Source organism: Ambystoma mexicanum, chromosome 5q, assembly GCF_040938575.1.
Source record: "Ambystoma mexicanum isolate Mex_15411 chromosome 5q, UKY_AmexF1_1, whole genome shotgun sequence".
NCBI lineage: Eukaryota > Metazoa > Chordata > Amphibia > Caudata > Ambystomatidae > Ambystoma > Ambystoma mexicanum.
Window position 1 is genome coordinate 25167252 of NC_090933.1, and position 16479 is coordinate 25183730.

The following is a 16479-nucleotide window of genomic DNA, read 5'->3' on the forward strand; positions in this document are numbered from 1 at the left end:
GTTTGTGAACATTTTGAATACGTTTGAAATAATAGGGGTTGCAAGGAGCAGAACTGCTCCCAGTTCTCTGAATCCCAGGAGGTGGTCCTTAAGATATGTACATAAGACTTGGAACCTAATTAACGTAACACAAACATAACCAAGCTTCATAGAAATGTCATACATTGTTCAAAATTGATGGAAGGTTAGAGCCAGTAGGCACATGGAGCCCGTCTGCTTTTACAGTGTGGGCTGTACTGGGTCAGTGTCTCTGGTTATGCGGGTAAACCAATATACATTGCCTCTGCATTTTTTATTTATTTGTGTTTATTGTAGATGGGTAACAGTGCTTCTATCAGAAACCTTTAAAATAGTAATCTTGCAGAATATTTCCCCTGTGCTTTGCAATATGTGTGAAAGACAATCAAAAAACACCTATTCGGGGAGATGGCATGGCACATGGGTTGATACAGAGTACTACAGAAGTTGCTGTGCATACATTTACATTAGCACCCTGAATGGGGTGAGCAACCAGTCAGGTGTCTCTGAACGCGGTCTGAATCTCGTGATCTAAGCCTGTGTTTTGAGCCACCTGCTGGCTGCTTCTCCCACCCCGCACCACCATCTTCCTCCACCCTCCCTTGCCTAAATATACTTCTGTCCCTCTTACCCCCAGCCTCACTTACCTGCTTTCTTCTGCGGCATTGATGCTGGCTCCCACGGCGCTGTTGCTGCTTTTGCTTCCTGTCCACCATCGAAATGGAATCGGGGCTCCCTATGGATCCAGACCTTCCTAATCCATGGCAACCATCTTAGCAAAGTATTTTGAATCAATGAATGGGACGCTACGAGTCGTCCCATTCATTGAATCAAAATACAATGCTCTCAGCACCTGTGCTACCGACTTGGCAACTCAGAATGCTAATAGCTTTCATACCCATTCCGGTGCGCCGGATCGGGTGTTATCGGCCCGAGGAGCCTCGTTAAACACGCTTGTTACACTCAGGGCTTTAACTCAGGCCCGAGGCTGAGAACACCAGATCCGGCCCATCCGATCGAGTATGAACGCTTAAGCTATGACTATTTACAGAGATATCCTTATATCCTTCACATTAGAGCTATTTGATGTCCCTGGATCATGACAGTGTTTTGAAATTCAGATGACAGGGAGTTCCAGTAGAAGGGTGCAAGGAGACATATGGAGCAAAAACGAGAAATAGCAAATTGAAAATGTCGGACAGATGGCTGATTGTTACTCCCGTTCATGGTCTTTGTCGCGCACATGGAAAATAATGCACATAAGAAGTGCACTCCCCCTTCCCAAAATGGATCCAAATTGTTCCAGAGTGCTAAACCTACTTCACAGTTCTAGTGTATTTCACAATGGCATTAATAATTGGTTCTTTCACACTCTGCTCCTTCCCTTCCCGTCTTCCTTCATCTTACTTCATCTTACTTTACTGTTTTTTTATCCTCTTAATATCATCTTCCCCTTTTTTAACACCCCTGGATCATTTCATCCCAATCCTTACGCAACACGTTCACCAGTTCCCGTGAAGCGCTGGCCATTCCTCATCTCCCAGATACTACTGGTACTGTGCGCTCTCAGTGTTCACTTCCTCTCTGTTGTCGTCATTCAAGAATCTTTGGCATCCATACAAACTTTTGTATCGCTCCTGAACTCTGATTTCGCTGCTACTGAGATCACCAACGCAGCACAGCACTGCAGCCTGGTGCATGGGTTTTCTTCCCCAGGAGGTTTTCCCTGGCCTCCTTCCTATCACTGATTCCTTGTATTCAGGAAAGGAGTAGGGAAAGGCAGGCTTCTATTTTTCATCTCCTGACTGGACTTCGACCAGGTGAGCATATATTGCGCGGTGTTTTGCAAATCTTTCTGTGTTATTACAGAACAGGCAAATGTGCATACTAATTCTGATAGATTGACACCTGGGAGCAAAGAGCCTGAGCGGGAAATAACGGGTGACAGGAAAAGCTGGATTGGCAAGAGGGTGCTATTTCATGGATATGCAGATCACAAAGAGGAATTTGACGAATGGTCAGTTGTTTAGTGAGATTCATCAGCATGAAGGTGGGTGGGGAATGGGCAGACAATGTAGGGTGTGAGTAGCAAAGTGTAAGTAGTTTGTTGAGAGGGTTGAAAGTGTAGAGAGGAAAGCCCAGAAGGAGGCTGGAGTAGTAGTCCAGGTGATTGAGAACATGGATAGAAATCAGTATTTTGGTGGAGCAGTAGGTAAGGTGTCAGATTTGTACTACTGGACAATTATAGAATGAACAGCACCAATGCCTGAGGAGTACTCATTATGCTATACCCAGAGCATGAAGCAATCCACGCGATGGTACACCAACATGGCAGCTAGATTTGACAATCAAGGACGTTCATAATTTGTACCTGAACCTACCATCCTGATGAAAGTGGTAAAATTGCAAAATCCCACTGAAACCGGTTGACTATATTAATGGATATGTGAAGTTCACAGAACATGCACTAGGCGAAATAACTGAGAATATAGAATTACAAGTGAAGGCTCTTCCCCACTTGCATCTCTCTTCTCTTGCCAACAATTTATCTTGTTTCCTTTTCTTTTTTTTCTTTCCTTTCTATGTAAAATCAAAAATTCCTTTTGCATTTTGTGTTTTTAACAATGATTGATACAACGGTGATGAATAAAGAATGTTTAGATAGGGACAACCTCTCCCTGTCTTTCACCAAGAAAAGCGGCACACCACTCCTGCCTAGGGATCGTACATAAACCCTCACACACAGGGAAAGTTAGAGTCTGTGCAGGGACAGCTAGCTATTTGTTAGGCTTACCAAATAAAGTTACAATTCCTCTCTCAGTAGTGTTTTCATATGTTTGTACGCCACCTTTTGCCCTGTACATTTGCACTCGCATGCCAGACAGCTTTTACTTTTAATTGTGAATGCCGCCTGCCCGTCTTTGGCGGGCAGGGGGCTTCATTTCAGTTGTGAACACTGCTTACCATGCGCCCCCCTGGAGGTTTTACTGGCCATAACGGTAACAAAGTTTGAAAGTATTTACTTGGTAAATATCGCTAAACTCAGAATGATGCTTAGTATTATTCAGTGTGAATGCAGCAGATAACCTTCTCTGTACAAGAGAAAAAGAACTCTCCGTTCAGATCTTTATCCGAGACCCTGTGAGGAAGATCAGAATGCCAACATTGTTTATGTCTCCATTCAAGTGTTCGGAGTGAGAAATTGACATCACAATGTCAGTGCAGATAGAGAAAGCCGGGCCCTGCAGGCAACACGTCTCCACGCAACCGGCTTCACAATTGCTGTGTGATGATTGACAGGGAGGCTGGGTTGGTCCGAGTAGCAGAGGTAGCCACACCTCCTGGCACGCTTGCACACGCGTGCACGTAGCAGGACTGGGTAATGTCAACGCTTGTGACAAACAGCCGGCGCGTAGTCTCGAGCGGGGTGCCGCTCGCGCACAGAGCCTGCCCAAAGTCCCAGACAGACACAGAATAGTGTTGCAGCGCCTGCAGTCCTCCAACCGTCCAGGGCATACCCGCTGCCTGACAGTGATGATTCGGCTCCTCCTTCGCCACCCGCTGTTGCGTCGGATTGCAGGGACAGGGCCAAACAGCTTCCAAGCAGGGGAGCCGGACGGGGCGAGGAGCAACGCAGCTTCAAAGGACAATGACTAATCCCCCACACTAACGTGAGATGGGGGTTTAGATTCTATTAAAGACAAGGAGGCGATTATTATGCAATACAATCTTTACTCTGAAACCACAGCAGCAAAGAAAATACTTTTACAAACAAAAAAGTTTCCACAACAGAACTAGATCGAGTTCAATGTCAATGTATGGGGAACTCCCCAAACCATCATGGAGGACAGGTCATGCCCTGCAGGGGACCAATGAGCAGGGACCCTCTTCTATATATGTCCATTACTCTAACCCCAACCCCTCTTTCTGCAGCTGTCTTGCACCAGAAGTCCAATGAAACGGTTGAACTGCGTAGCGCGGAGAAAGAATCCATCGAAACTGGAGATCTCCACCTTCCCGCAGCCTGAATCTATGCCGAAGTTCTTCTGGATAGGACTTCTCATCCAAAATCACGCACTCCACAACTTGTAACTGCGAGCCACACTCCTGATGAGAACCTCAACTCGTGGCCGAAATCACGCACTCCAGAACTTGTAACTGCGATCCACACTCCTGAGCAGAACCTCAACTCGTACCTGTAAGAACAACAAGCAAGAAGGGTGGGTGGTTGGGAAGAACAACAAACCAAAGAATGTTCTCACTTGAACCACCTGTGTACATGCGTATCACAATTGTCATATCATATCATATCATATTCAGGGTGGGTGGGAGGGATAATAATCGCCTCCTTGTCTTTAATAGAATCTAAACCCCCATCTCACGTTAGTGTGGGGGATTAGTCATTCTATGACAAGACAGGAGGCTCATATTATGCAAGTTCAAAGCCCTTGCATCTCATTAGTACGTACAAAATGATCCAATATAATAGATAATATAATAAAATAATAGGAAAGGAAACATTTTTTAAATGCTTTCATTAAATCAATCTGTTGACCAATCAGAGAATTGCCCAAGACTAGATTGCCCAAAAAGCTGTCTTATAAGGCAAAGTCAAATCCACTGCAAGAAAAACAGGAATGTGCCAAATCCAGCGTTCCTTACAGGCCACCAAAACCAACTGGTTAAAAGAGGGGAAAACATTGAACAAAGTTTTCCTATACTAATAGGTTAGGACAAAACCATCTGAAATAAACACCTATGTTGTTCAATCAAATATTCAAAACACTTAAATTCGTACCATTTTTGGGGACCTAGAAAGCAAACCAATGAAAACAAACACCTAGCTCTCCTGGTGATAAAGAAAAGTACCCCATAGGGGTGAAAGTCTTATAGGTTCCATCCCATGCATTAAAGGAAGATATCGCATTAGAAACAGGGCATGTCACAGAACTACACTGGGGAACCAAGAGGGAAAGACAAATCTTCAAAAGGGTAAAATGGGAGTAAAAAATCATTTTTATAAATTTTGTAATAGGACAATCCATCCTGAGCGGAGCTGAAAAGCAATAGAATTAATCTACAATTGTCTTCAGACATATGTGTATACTAAGGAGGGAAGTCTTCTGGAGGCAGAAGCAGAATGGAAGAGAGGGCCCCACCTGAGAAGCTAACCCGTCAAACCGCCAACACGGAGACCCTCAGACCTCCCGAACTCTTGAAGAAGGACTCTGCTACCATGACAAAAGGCAGATATTATAAACCTGATCCTTAAGAGGCCAAACTTGGCAAGAAGAAAAAATGTATCCGACATCCAATCACTATCATTATAGTGATATCTAAACTCCTTTGTAGGTATGCCCGGTGCTTGAACCTTGATCCCTCCTCCCTGGTGATAAATCCCCTAGCGGATCAAAAGTAACCGAAGGAGGACACCAAATTTCCAAAATCTTAGCAAGACTCTAAACTGCAAAGAACTGATCACTAAATGGTTAAACTGAAGGTGTACACCAGAAGAGGTCCAACCTATATTTCAGCCAATTTGCAGATCTTTGAAGCTCACAGCACCCTGAGCTGGCACCTTACTGCAAACAAACTCTTGTGAAAACCCCAAAGGTCCACCTGCCATGCAGGTGACTATGATAATCAAGTCATCAACCAAATATATATCCCAGCACTCTGGTAATCGTAGCGGCAGACACCGTCTGAAAGTTAATGTATAGACTCTGGAACGCATCGTGATAGAGGGTCATAACGTGGATGGGGGATAGTATCACTCCCAGACCCCTCTATCCCACCAAGGGATATTGAGCCTTCCCAAAAGAGGAGAAACCTCCCCCACTTATCCAAAGGAAAAACCTTGCAATCCAGAAAGAAAACTACCCTGAGGACCACATTAAAGCCCCGCTTTACACCGTTAAGAGAAATAAATACCCACTAGCGCCTCTAACCAATCCCCTGACTGGACAGACTCCAGTTAACTTATTGAAATACCAGAGATTAGCACAAAGGAAATTAACAGACGGGAGGGAAATGCTCAGTGCGAGTCTGCACTGGTCACCCGCCAGAACTCCTGTAAAAAGGAAAAAACTGAAACGATTGGATACTCCCAGAGGTGTAATATTATGATGCAATCTCCCCCAAGGATGGCAGGAAGGGGAATGAGGGGGAAAGAACTCTGGATAATTACCAATGCCCTGTAAATGCAAGGTTGAGAAGAAATCTGGGACCACTGTCCCCTCCAACCCTGAGGTCTGAGTCACTGTATTCATGTGAGGCTGACTGGCCACTAAGGGAATCAGGGGAAGGAAAAACTAAGCACATTGTCCATAGCAAAACAGTACTTATACAGTACTACGAACCCTCAGGTATATGAGTGGTGCTTAACACTACTACGAGCGTTGTGTGGTGTGAGGTGTTCACTTATCGATCTCAGCAGGATAAAAGACTGATGTAGACCTTTCCAAAATTAGGAACCTGTATCAGAACGGTCAGCACGGATATGAAAACAGCACTCTAAAGAGGTTAAGCAACGCTCATGAGGGTACAGAAGCCTGCGTGTACTCCTCGAGCAGAGGAGAAGTTGCAACACACTGTTAGACGGTTAGCTGAACCATAGGCCAAGCTTTGGGAGGAAAAACATGAGGCAGGCGCCAGCAAGTTATTATTTGGCAACTCGTCTAACTGATACCATCAAGTGTTTCCAAACACTCCATCCAAGTAAAACATGGTTGCTCAACTTGTCATGTAAAAAACTGAACGGTTACCCTCGAGCTGACCCTGTCTCCACCAGAACCAAAAGAATAAGGAATGTCCAATGGGACAAAAGTAGGGGAGAACAAACGTCCCCACTAAAGAGAGCCTTAACCCCTACAGACCTCAATAGAGGCATAACGCATCATCTTTATTCTTCCTCATGTTGAGAGAAAATACTGTAGCTTAATCAGCACTGGTATTGGGTGGAGCAATTGAGGTCGGGAATCAAAACCTAAGGAAAGGACTGAGTTGTCCTGAAACTAACTAAGGTAAAGGGTGACAGAATTTTTAACTAAAAGATGAATGATAACACCAGAGAGATGGTTAGAGAGGAAGGTACAACCCCATATGGGTCTGTTTACAACCACTTCCACACTCTTTTCTTTAAAGCACTTAATAAATAAAGAATATATAATATATGAAATATATATAAAATATCCAAAGAAGAGGGGTTACGCCCTCACAGGGGACCGAATCCCCGGCCCTTATATAAGCTGATACTCACTGAGCTTTCTGGGCCACTGACAATTCTGAAAAAACGCAAATGTGTTCCAGTCAACACTTAAACATATTGTTTATCAAAGCGTACACTGAGCAAGTGCACCTCAACTGCTCACCCCAGCAGGGTGAGGCAACCAATAGTACACGAGGGAGCACCTCGCAGTAGGAACAAGGCGAAGCCTGAAACCGAGCAGGTTACTGCACGCCTACAAGACCAAACAATGGCGTCAGCCATATGCAGCACCTAAACAAAGCTGCCGACCTTAAGGAAGGAATACACTGAGCAAGTGCACCTCCAACTGCTCGCCCGAGCAGGGCGTGATAATCAGCAGTACACGAGGGGGTAACCTCGCATTAGAACTCAGGCAGAGCCTGAAACCAAGCAGGTTATGGTGCATGCCAGTTAAGGTAATTACCCAAGTTGCCCACTTTAAGGGAGGAAACACTGAGCAAGTGTACCTCAACTGCTCACCCTAGCAGGGTGTGGACACAGCCGTATACAAGGGGACCCCTCGCAGAAACCCCAGGCAACCTTGCCACCGAGCAGGTGACTGCACCTTTCCAGGGAAGATAACCCAAACAAAAGAAAACTGTCAAGTTGAAGGTAGGATACACTGAGCAAGTGCACCTCCAACTGCTCGGCCGAGCAGGGTGTGATAATCAGCAGTACACGAGGGGGTAACCTCGCAATAGAATCAGGCTGAACCTGAAACCGAACTTATGGCACCTACAGTGAAGGCAAAGCACATAACTTAAGAAATAAGTAAATGAATAAATAAACAAAGAAAATAAAATAAAACTGCAGACTGGCAGTGCATCGAGCTCTTGCGCTGGATGGTCAGACTTTGACCTAACAAACCCACAGTCTATCAGTAAACATTCTTTCTTTCCAGCACTAAAGGTAAGGAAATGTGTTGTGTCACCAGGGATACGAAATTACAAACATTTAACAAAACCACATTTTTACTATTAAAATGTTTGTGCTATAATCTTTCTGAAGAAGTCATGAACCAACCAAATGCCCATTAGGAAATCCCTGCTCAACTGAGCAAAAAAGGTGACAATCAAATACCTCCACTGTAAAATACAATTATTTAAAATATAACAATTAAAATATCTAATCTTAAAATATACAAATAAACATGCGCTGGCGAACCCGGGTCTTCCTGCATGGGAGACCTGCAGCTCTATATTTGAGCTAACTTGGCTCAGTACTGAAACAGAGGCTTTTGTTACAAACATAAGCCACAGGGGCAGGCCGAACCCAAAGCCTGCAGCACCTGGAATCCCCAGGTGACCATAAATCTGTCAAGGGGCACGAATTCAAACAGGCGAAATGAAGAGGGAACAGTGTAAACAACACTGCTCTCGCGCACGCCGGGAGCGAGTTGATTAATGCACTAGAAACACCTGAGTTTACAAGCGCGAGAAATTTTTAAAGAAGAAATAAATTAGAGAGCTCCCTCGAACTCACAACCTCATGGACTGTAGTCCGAAATTCAACCATTGCACCACTGCTTCAGCTGAAACAAGATGTATGAGCATAATACATATTTTCTTTTTGAAAGACACCAAAATGAAACCAACGGCCGCACGCGGCTATCCAGATACATTGTATCAAATACACAAATTCCTTTATAATAAAAGGTAATTAACACATATTTACCATATATGCCATATTCAAACTAATAAAGCCTGGGATATGCTAAGTATTGTAAAATTGTATGTTAAGAAATGAAAATCTAGTAGTGTACAAAGAAATCACGATGCAATATATCCCTCCGCTGACATTAGAGAATAGAGATGAAGTTGGTACAGATTCAATGTATGAAATGTTATGTTTTAAATTACACAACCATGTGTTTTAGACTGTCTATGTTTTATTTTGTATTTTTTAGAGATATCGGAACTATGGCTGGTAGCACGTAACGTTATGCGTGACAACTGGAAGAATACATGAAAGATTTAAGTGCCCTGAAGACAGAACCAGCAGAATATATACTAGGGATGAATTCATGTATATGTTTGTGTTGAAATTGGGATTAATGCTGGTTCTAGAAACACATGTTTATAGTGTTGGCACAGCCTCATTGCCCCTAGAAATCAGGAGGGGCATTAATCACATCACTGAGGGTTAAGATATATACCCTACAGTGTGGTATAGAAGGGGTCTGGTATAAGAATTGTTGTTCCAGGTAGATAATACACATACAAGCATAGGAATGAATTCTAGATGGTGTCTTTGTTAAACATTTTTTAGAATATGATTGTTAAGTGTAATGTTTTTTGAAAAAATTAAAATATGTATATTTTTGATAAATCACATGGTTAATCGCTCCTTTTTGAGTAGGGGGTGAACATGACATAATGCGTTTGAATCTGTGAATACTCACTCTTAGCAAAGAGGATAGGAAGCTGGTTTGTGGGAATTTGTAGCTTTGGTGTTTAACCGTCCTCACCCACCCAGTCCCTAAAAAGAGGACTTTGTGTAGCTCAGAAGTACGGATCATATAAAATCAAACCACACTTGGAGCAACGCTATGCTTTGCCATTCTAGATTTGCCCGCAGTGCCGGCAGCCCTACAGCTAAAGGGCGAATCAGCCACTTTTATGCCCTAAAAATAGGCAAATACTCCCCCAAAAATATAGGGAGTAAAAATACTCTCAACAAAAAATAGGAGACACATAGAGGAGCCTGTTCCCCCTGCTTTCCCCCTCACAGCCCCATGGATTTATTTGGACCAGTAGAGCACATAGTACCATATGAAGAAACTGTACTATTATTTCTTCCTGATCTGAAGAGGTAAAATATATCTTTTTATGCACATAAATAACTAGGTGCAAAAACACATTTATTTAAAAAATCCTTTCTGTTTTACAGTTAAAACATACATTTACTTGCTAATAAAATTCTCTCTCTTTTCTCTAAAATCATTTTACTCCAAACTTTTAAAAATGGGGACTAAAATACTCCCACTTCAAAATCATATCTGGAGCACAGTGTGCTGGTCTTGATGTCAGCCTTTTATCACCTTCCTTATATACTGGTGGGTCAATGGCCTCACTAGTCTTTTGATTTCAATACTAATTTTCGACCACCAGTATTGCTGTCTTAGTCTTCATTTTTTAAGAGTAGACCATTTTGATCTTCATGACCCAGTTGGGTTAATCGAGGTCTGCTGTTCAAGAAGGTATCATTGTGTCATTTCTTGTGATTATCCGTTTATTAAGGTATATTTCTGAGTATACCTTTCTGTCATTCTCTAGCTCATTAGGTAGTGATCTTTCTGTGCACTATCCCAGCTATTTATGTATTCCATCTCCTTCTTGAGAGAAGCAACACCTTTAACTTTATTGTGCCATTCTTTTAGATGGACTGTTTTATCTATTTGTTTGCCCATGTCTGTCACTGTTGCTACTAACCATGCTAGGCATGGGGGTTTACTGCTTTCCTGTATTTCTCGGCCCCAGCATGTTTACTAATGGTTTGTCTTCAGTGCATAGCCTACATTTTCTTCCCCACAAGTACATCCTGAAGTTGTTTACTGCCTAGGTGCTTGCAAGCATTTCTCTTTCTCTTACAGTGTTGTGCTGCTCTGTTTCTATCAATGCTTCTGAGGCAAATGCAACTGTGTACATGTCTTTCTTTTCTACTAAAATTAAAGCCACTCCTATTCCATATGCACTACATTCTAGAGTTATTTTAGATTCATAGGCTCTAGTGTCTGAGCTATGGAGCTTTCTTAATTTGTTGAAATGCCTTTTTGTATTGATCTGGCCATTCGTGTGCTTCTCTCTTTCTTCAAGAGTTTTCTTAAGCACTTGCTTTCTGTTGGAAAATCCCCCTGGAATTTGGCACCATATTCTGCCATTCCCTTGAGCGGTCTTAAATGGTCTTTATTCTTGAGTTTGGGTGCTTACTCTATGCTTTTTAGTGCACTTCCTTTAGGTTCATTTCCTTCAGCAGAGGAGGTGTATTAAAAAAAGTCCAATATTCTTTTGCCAAATATGCACTTCTCACCAAAATGAAAGATCTTCCTTTCATCTTTTTTTGTCCTCTCAGTAGTGGTCAATAGTGGTAATGTAGTATGCAATACTAAATGTATACTAACAGAAACAAGTTTTTTTGGTATTCTGTTAGTAATCGACTAGTATTCAGCTAGCTGAATAGTCTTCATATAGTAGTCTGCTTACAAAGGATACTATGGAACACTAAAAAAGACTATCTAGTCTTCGAATACTATGAAAAGACAGGTTAAATACTAAATGGTGTATTCAACTTTGGTAAGGGACTCTTTTAAGGTGGAATCTTCACCTTCTTAGTCTTAACAACACTTCAGTCAGCGTTTGTTTGTGTTCTTTCTCCCTGGCTCTGTGGATCAGTATTGTGATTGGTTATTTATAATGCGCTTAATGCGATTGTCAATCATCGCTTTCAATTCTTCTTGAGCTGTGACCTGAACCAGCCTGACTTTCTGTTTTAATGGTATTGTTCATTCTTTTATCTTAATGACCTTTTTTAGTATTGCTCCTATTGAAGGCTTAATAACCCTGCATGTTTCTCCAGTATGCCTTCCACAGTATTTCCTGTTATCACTATTACCTGCTCCTCTGCCTTAAGACCCAATTTGTTGTCACGTTTTGCTTGGTTTGGCCATCCTAGTAATGATTATTCTTTATTAATGACTTGTACTATGCTTCTTATTTTTCTGTCTTTAATCTGAATATTTGATTTTGTGTCTTTTGTCTTATTTTATTACCCCAATCTCCTCCTGGCTTGGTTTAGTCAGCTATAGTCCACCTTCTCCATTTCCCCACAGCTCTTCGTATGTTCTTCCTATCTCTGATCCGGAGCCTGACAATTTTCATTTTGATATACCTTCAACTGTGACTTTGCGGCATTGTTTTCTCTTTCCCTTTTTGTGGGTTTGTATGTTCACGTGTACTCTTCTTCTCTTTCCAAATCATCACTGTCACTCGCTTATATTTGTTTCACTTTTTTGCTGTAGCACACTCTTGCAAAATCTGCAGTTTCCTTTCACTTGGGAGAACCTCTTTCATGCTGCGTAACATTCTTTGCTATGTGCAAGCATGCCACACACCTGAAATCGTCCCTTCTGATTCTTGGTTCTTCTGTGTCTTTGGCATTCTATCACCGAACAACCTACTAGTCCCTCAACATACTTTCCAACATTTCTCCAAATCAGCACTGTTTAGTTAGATCTCTCAATGCTGTAAGGTACTCTTATTTGGTTTCAAATGCAGTCTGTCCCTAAATTCATCCTGCTGTCTCTTTTCATGTGTTCTCTACGCGGCCTCTGATTTAGCACACCATTCAGTGTACGTTATTTGCATCAAAAAGCGCAGCGGTACATTTCAAGAAATGCTGTGCAAAGTCAACCACTTCCTCCGATCTCCATGCTCAGAATGCCTCCCCCCACATACCGCCTTCCTCTAACATTCCTATAGCCCCAAGTGGCGTGCGACTTCATACAGCATGCTATCGGCATATGGTCCTCGTCACTACTGCACACAAGATATTTGTGGTTGACTGTGTGTAATTGCTTACTAAAGTATGCCCTTTGGAGGACGGCTAGCTACTATTTGGAAACATCACACAGACACATTGTTTCCCCCTCCCTTATCGTTAAAATATAAGTGTCCATTTTGCTGTTGTCTCATGCAAAATACTGTTCCTGTTTTTGACAACAAGACGTACATGGCAGCCAGGGGCGAGAGTAAACAAACAGCAGTAGATTTGCATGTGGGTTACAGCTGAAAGGATACACGAAAACCCCTTTAGCATATGCAAAACTACTTTGCATACATCCCTTCTGACTCATATTATAGATCACTAGAATTGAACATCTTTAAATAATAATGTACTTTTCAAGCAATACCTAGCAGAGTTCATCTCCATTTGAAAGACCCTCACTAAGCAAGGTCAACGCGCCCACACTGAATGACATAATGTGTTTGTCAATGAGTGCAGCTCCAATTCTCCTTTAGTGAGTGCGTCAAAGATTTTTGTTAAGGATTAGGTAAACTTGTCAAATCAGGTGTCCTCCTACTTAAAAGAGAATTGGTGAATTTATAAAATGGAGATGAGTGATTAGCAGAAGTAGTTTCTTTTTAAATCTAAATATTTGGTAATGGTACTATTCATGGTTGGATGATAATTCAATTGCAAATTCTTTTGAACCAAGAATTCATGCCCAATTTACAAATGAATCCTCAAATCTTCAAGATAATATGATCCTGAAGTCAAAGCCACTTTGGGTTTCGGGACTATAGTTGAAAGATAAAATTTAGTCCGAAACCATAGTACTTGAAGAACCTTTCTTCTGGTTTAAATGGATTGATTTGTTGATTGACACTTTCTTCTCTTGCCACTTAGATTGCTTTTCATTGCAGCTTTATGGTTGGGACCATTGGTGAACCACATATACTACTGCAACACCAATGATATGCCCTCAAACTGCAACTTCAAATGAATCGCCAATAAATGAGGATATTAAATAGTACAACTCATTTTACCTGCTGGAAAGTCCACCCAGGAGGTGGCAGGCTCGATTTGAAGCAAGGTCAGCCTATGAGCAGTATAAGACGTGTGGAAGCTATTGGTGATGGAACCAGTTAGCGATTTCCTGCCGGAAGTTTTCCAACAAAGGTTGCAGGTTGAAATAAGCATATTGCTTTCTGATTGGCTGCTGTACAGCACTCAACAGTATGTTGCCTGGATGTCTACTTTCTTAAATATACAGCTTGAGTGAAGTAACAAGCAGGGATAATGTACGGGTGGTATCGCTACCACAGAGGATGTCTGCATTTCTCTTTTGTGGTAGCCCAAGTAGTGATTTATGGCAGATTGACAGCCTTGTTAAAAAATTGGTGCAAGGAACAAAAAGTAGTTCTCACCGAAACAGTGCCACGGGTAAATGGCATTAAGACTAGCAGAGTTGGACCTGCAGTTTATTCCAGCTGATGAAATAATGGCTCTCTATATGAAATTAAAAGGGGAACATTTTATGATTCCAGTTTTCAGCTTTCCATTGCGTGAGCTCAACCCACCTGAAAAGTGGATTTCTTACTTTTGAACAGTACAAGATAATTTGACCACGCTAGCAACCCCCACAGGGAATTTTATTGGAGACATATGCCATTATAGCACAGTGCATATTTGTTTGAAAAGGCTCAATCATAATAAATATGCTGCCCTTTGCCTTGTGCTGTAACACCCTGAAGTTCCATCTCCTGATTGTTCTGACTGTGTGGCGTTCCAATGTGATCTTGGGCAAGAAGGTGAAAAAAAGTTTACCCATCTATCCCGATTGGACGCACGCTGCTTCTCCGCCTTCAATGGTGGGTGTGCAGCATTCATAGTGTGAGTTCATGGGGATGCTGTTAAGGGTGTAGTTGAGCTGCTGGCATACATTCTTTTAAAACACCAACCAAGCATATCACACATGCTGATATTTAATCTTTTCAGGAAAACCAATACTGATTGAAGATGTGGGAGGTGCAATAGAACCCTGCCAGGACTACTCACGCCCCTTTCCTACAGATGTGTACCATGGCATCTCTGCCACAGCCTAGTTAATCAGCAATCACTGGAGACTGGTACCATCAGGACTTGTGTGCTTTATAAATCGCAAGTAACAAAGCAAAACGTAAATGGAGTAGAGATGAACTTTGGGTAAAACCATTAAAAGGGAGACAGTCAAAGACAGAAAAGAAGACTACTATAAAACTCTGGACCCTCTTGTAGAATTTCAGGTGGAGAACTCTTAAGGGAATTATCTGAAAGCAGGTTTGATGTATTGGACTATGGTTTCACTCTTGACGTCTGCCAGCCTGGGAAACTTTCAGTTTGGTGCACGATTTACCATACTCAAATTTGTGGAATTTTGGCGGATCGCATCTTACTTCACACTGTAAAGGTACACTGGGCATGGAGTTCAGCGTTCAAATGGGGTCCTGCCATGATGTGAATACTGCCGACACTTGATATAATGCTCCTTCTGTTTGAATAAACAAACCAACACTCGTATCAAATACATACATTTTGTGAGTAACTGCATCCTTTCAGATGGTTGCACCCATTCTATTAGACCACCTGCACAATCTTTCCAGACAGTCCAAGTGATAAGGCTTTTAAACCACCCCAAAACCCTACACTTACCCTTAGTCTTAAATACTGAACCAAGTGGATTCTATAGATAAGTACACACATACTAGACACGTCATTTAACATCGTTATTGCCAATGTTTCGATTAAGTTGTTTGCAAGAGCTGGCATACAGATTATTTCTTTTGACCAGAACCATATCTTCCAAAAAGTTAAGCTTTTCACATGCAGTGAGACATATGTGTTGTATCTTTGCATGCACAATTGGACTCCCTTATATGGGGACATCACCTTAACAATGTGAGATTAGGAATGCAAGAAATCCATATGATCCTGGCAATTCCAGTGTTGCTTAGTTTTTTTCTGTACTCCCTTTTAGATTGTGATCCAAAAACTTATACTGTGAGTGTGGAGTGAATAAAATGCCGTTCCCAGATGGAGGTACATCTGCCAGTGCTGTAGGCATGTGGGCCCTAATGACGCACAAAGGGCGCAGTCATTGACGGCCAAGTCACAACAGGGTGTGGGCAGAATTTACTACTGGACTGTTGCTTCTTTATTTCAGCAGGTGGGGAACAACATTATGGCCACCTACGGACTGGCTTTACTTTTCCTAAAACAGGGAGATATGTCCACACTACAGATGGCATTTTCCACACTGGCACATATTTATTGGGGGCAGATGGTGCTGGTTTTTAGTACTGTCGGGAGAGCGCTTTGGTCTTGCAGAACTTGCATTTACATATTTAGGGGGACCATGGGTGGCATAGAGCTGCTCCGTGATGCATAATGAGTGCAATCTTCTAAAAGCTCTACTCCAGTGGTTGCCATTTTGTAGAAGCAAGTGGCCCGCTCTAAGTAGGGATGCGATTTATGAATGATGATTTTAAATGTATGTTCTTTTTCGATGCTACTAGGTGCAGTGGTTGGTTTTTATTTGTTTGGTTTGCATCGTTTTTGTTTTTTGTGAGCGATATTGTCTGTTTGCCCATAAGATTGCTACCTTATGTCACGTTGGATAACCTGCATTATATTTTGGCATTTTCATCTTATTTATTGTTTGCTTGTTATGGTTTGCT

At 42.1% G+C, this 16479-nt stretch overlaps 1 protein-coding gene and 1 long non-coding RNA gene across 5 annotated transcripts in view; one reads left to right on the plus strand and one right to left on the minus strand.

The window, feature by feature from the left end:
- The window catches only part of OTULINL (OTU deubiquitinase with linear linkage specificity like), a 652262-nt gene that overhangs the window by 86069 nt on the left and 549714 nt on the right, over window positions 1-16479 (plus strand). The window lies entirely within an intron of this gene.
- LOC138497161 (uncharacterized) lies at window positions 3731-8969 on the minus strand. Its single transcript, XR_011278531.1, has 2 exons — window positions 8939-8969; window positions 3731-4214 (listed from the first exon to the last, which is right to left on the minus strand). It is a non-coding gene; the product is annotated as an uncharacterized lncRNA (long non-coding RNA).